This window comes from Psammomys obesus, unplaced genomic scaffold, assembly GCF_907164565.1.
Source record: "Psammomys obesus unplaced genomic scaffold, mPsaObe1.curated_primary_1811, whole genome shotgun sequence".
NCBI lineage: Eukaryota > Metazoa > Chordata > Mammalia > Rodentia > Muridae > Psammomys > Psammomys obesus.
Window position 1 is genome coordinate 403,745 of NW_026592666.1, and position 3,379 is coordinate 407,123.

At 38.2% G+C, this 3,379-nt stretch overlaps 1 pseudogene; it reads left to right on the forward strand.

Annotated features, from left to right (window-relative positions):
* The first annotated feature begins 2,370 nt into the window (after positions 1 to 2,370).
* Positions 2,371 to 3,140, forward strand: LOC129682455 (aldo-keto reductase family 1 member B1-like; annotated as a pseudogene).
* The last annotated feature ends 239 nt before the right edge of the window (positions 3,141 to 3,379 follow it).

Here is a 3,379-nt window from a genome sequence, read left to right on the forward strand (position 1 = left end):
ACAAAAATAAATACTAATACTAGAAATATCAAGTAAGGTATTTATTTCCTTATACATAATTTAATTTTCGCCTCAGTATCTTTACACCTAAATGACATATAAAAATTTTCGTAGAAAATAGAAGTGATTCTAGTCTTAAAAATAGCTTTAAACATAAGATCTAGAAAAATATTTTGAATTGAATTTGTTAAAAAAAATCAATTCTAGACTTTTCAAATTAAACTTGTAGGAGCCAGGGGTGTCAAGGGCACTAGGAGAACATGGCTTCCTGAATCAACTGAGCAGTGCTCGTAGGGCCATACAGAGACATGCATGTATTTTTGTTGGTCCTCCCCCATGTCGTCTGCTTACATGCTGTGGTTGCTTAGCTTGGGAGTTTTGTGGGACTCTTGACAGAAAGAATGGGGATACCTCGGACTCTTTGGCTTACTTTTGAGACCTTTTCCTCCTATTGGGTTGCCTTGCCCAGCCTTGTTATGAGCGTTTGTGCCTAGTTTTATTTCATCTTGTTATGCTGTGTTAGGTTGATACTGCCGGGTGGCTAGCTTATTTCTAAAGGGAAATGGATGAGCAGTAGGTTTATGGGAGAGGGAAGGTATGTGGTGGGGCACTGGAAAGAGTGGAGAGTGTGAAGGTTCCAGTCGGAATGTATCATATGAAAGAAAAATTAAAAAATAAAAGTTTTGAAGTAAATATGTTAAAAATTATTTTTAAGGAGATAGCTTCATATTAAAATGTAGCATTTGTTATACAGTATTACAAAGATGAAGAAAAGAAATAGAAGGGCATATATTTTAGATATTACATCAAATGTACTTTATTTTGGGAGGAGGTGGTCAGGGTCAAACTATGTGGCTCTCAAATTTATTATGTAAAAGAGACTATCCTCTAACTCATAGTGATATGCCTGAATTATTCTTCAAATGCCTAGACTAAGAGCTTGAATCATTGTTATTATTTTCTTTATATACATAGTAATAAACTGCTCCTAAGTTATTATATTTGTACACACAGAATATTCCTTTTCTCTGCTCTGCTTAGAAAAGTATCTTTTTTACAGCAGATGACAACTAACACAGAGACCCACAATTGGCCAAGGTACAGAGTGTTAGAGACTAAGGAATACCAATCTCTAAATGAGACCCCTGCAGCACACCTATTTCTTCCAAGCCTTAGAGATGTCTTTGAAACAGGATACAAATGACTCGATGCTTTCTCAGAGAGTCAGTTTTCTCAGGGATCTGGCCACCGAGTGACTAAGCAGGCTCCAGAAGGTGTCCCTACGTCCATGTTCACACAGCCTGCTCTAAATGCGCTGAGAGGTTTGTTTCTTTTAAGACCGTATAAATTATGATGGAATAATATAGACAAACAAGGGAGGCATTAGAGAAGTCATCTTACATGCATGTATAAAATTATGATATAATAAAAATTTAATTTGGAATCATTTTGTTTCAGTTTGACTTTTTTTTAGATTATGTAACAGCACAACAATATGCCAGTTAATATTAAATAATGACAATGTGAGATTGAAAGAAATTATCTATCATAGTTCTCTAAAAAGTAGTATTTAGTTGGGAAGAAATTAAAAAAAACAAACTCTTTAAAAAGCAGTGTCCTCCAGCATAAACAATATTAAATACAAAAGAACATAAACACCTAGATGCAAAAATAAAAATGAACAGTGCATCTAAAATAAAAGATATTAAAATTCATTTTTTCTGAAATGTGCAACAAAAGAATACAAAGAAGCAAGGCTGAAAGAACATAACCAAAACAACAAATAATCGACAGCCAGCAATTTACATGCAAAAGCTCATGGAAAAGAACCACTGAAAGGAAAATAAAAGAAATATTATAAAGACGTGCATTGTAAATGAGGAACATACTTAAATATCATCTTGAGAAATAATTCAGAAACTCTATTTAAAGCTGTAACAAGTTTTAGAAAAGCAATTATAGAACAGTACATGCATTCCTTTTAATGCTGACCATTCAAGTGAGCAGACAGGTTTTAAAGAATTTTCATTTTCCTCATCGTGACTGAGCTTCACTATTTTTAGCTGAGTACAGATAATCACCTCTCAGAAATCTAATGCCCAGTGCAATTTTTTTTTCTTCCTTCAGTCTATCATTTGCAAGCTACCTTGGGAACTGCTACAGCGCACAATGAGAATATGAGATAGCATATATTTCTATCTTCTAATACAGTGCAAGGAGTTGTCAAGCATGACAGCAACTTGTATTTTGGTTTGGAATGCATAATTTTGTGTAAAAAAAGTTATCATTGGTTATGTTTTAAACATTTAGATTAACAAATAGACATAAAATATACAAAAACTATTTTCTGTGAGCGTTAGAAATACACAGATGAGGCGGCGTCCCGGAGAAGCCAAGGAGCAGGTGGTGAAGCGCCAGGAGCTCTTCATTGTCAGCAAGCTGTGGTGCACGTTTTACGACAAGAGCATGGTGAAAGGAGCCTGCCAGAAGACACTCCGTGACCTGCAGCTGGACCACATGAACCTCTACCTTATTCATTGTCCAATAGGCTTCAAGCCTGGGTCTGACTACTTCACACTGGATGCATCAGGGAACGTGATTCCTAGTGACATGGATTTTGTGGACACTTGGACAGCCACAGAACAACTAGTGGATGAAGGTTTGGTGAAAGTGATTGGTGTCTCCAACTTTAACCCTCTTCAGATTGAGAGGATTCTAAACAAATATAAGCCGGTGGTTAACCAGATTGAGTGTCACCGGTACCTAACTCAGGAGAAGTTGACTGTGTACTGCTATTCCAAAGACATCATGGTGATTGCATATAGTCTCCTTGGATCTCCTGACCCGCCCTAGGCCAAGGCTGAAGACCCTTCTGTCCTGAAGGATCCCAGGGTCAAGGCAATTGCAGCCAAGTACAATAAAACTACAGCCCAGGTGCTGATCTGATTACCTATACAAAGGATCTTGGTGGTGATCCTTAAGTCTGTGACACCAGCACACACGCTGAGAAATTTAAGGTCTTTGATTTTGAGCTGAGCAGCGAGGATGTGTCCATGCTACTCAGCTACAACGGGAACTGGAGGGTGTGTGCCTTGAGCTGTGCCAAACACAAGGATTACCCCTTCCATGCAGAAGTCTGAAGTTGCGAATCCCTGCTCTTCCTCAGCTACTTGCACCTGTTCTTCCTGCCTCACCTGTCCTTGCTAGTGTCCTGTGTCCCTCTGCCCTGGGTGGCCCCTTGCAGATTACACACAAAGAGTTTGTTAGTTTGGTGAAGGTTCTGGAGAGCAGTGTCAGTAGCTGAGGTGTTTCTTCCAGCCTTTCGTGGTCTTTCTTCCCCACCTGAAGGACTTTTTTTTTTTTTAACACTAGTGCCCTT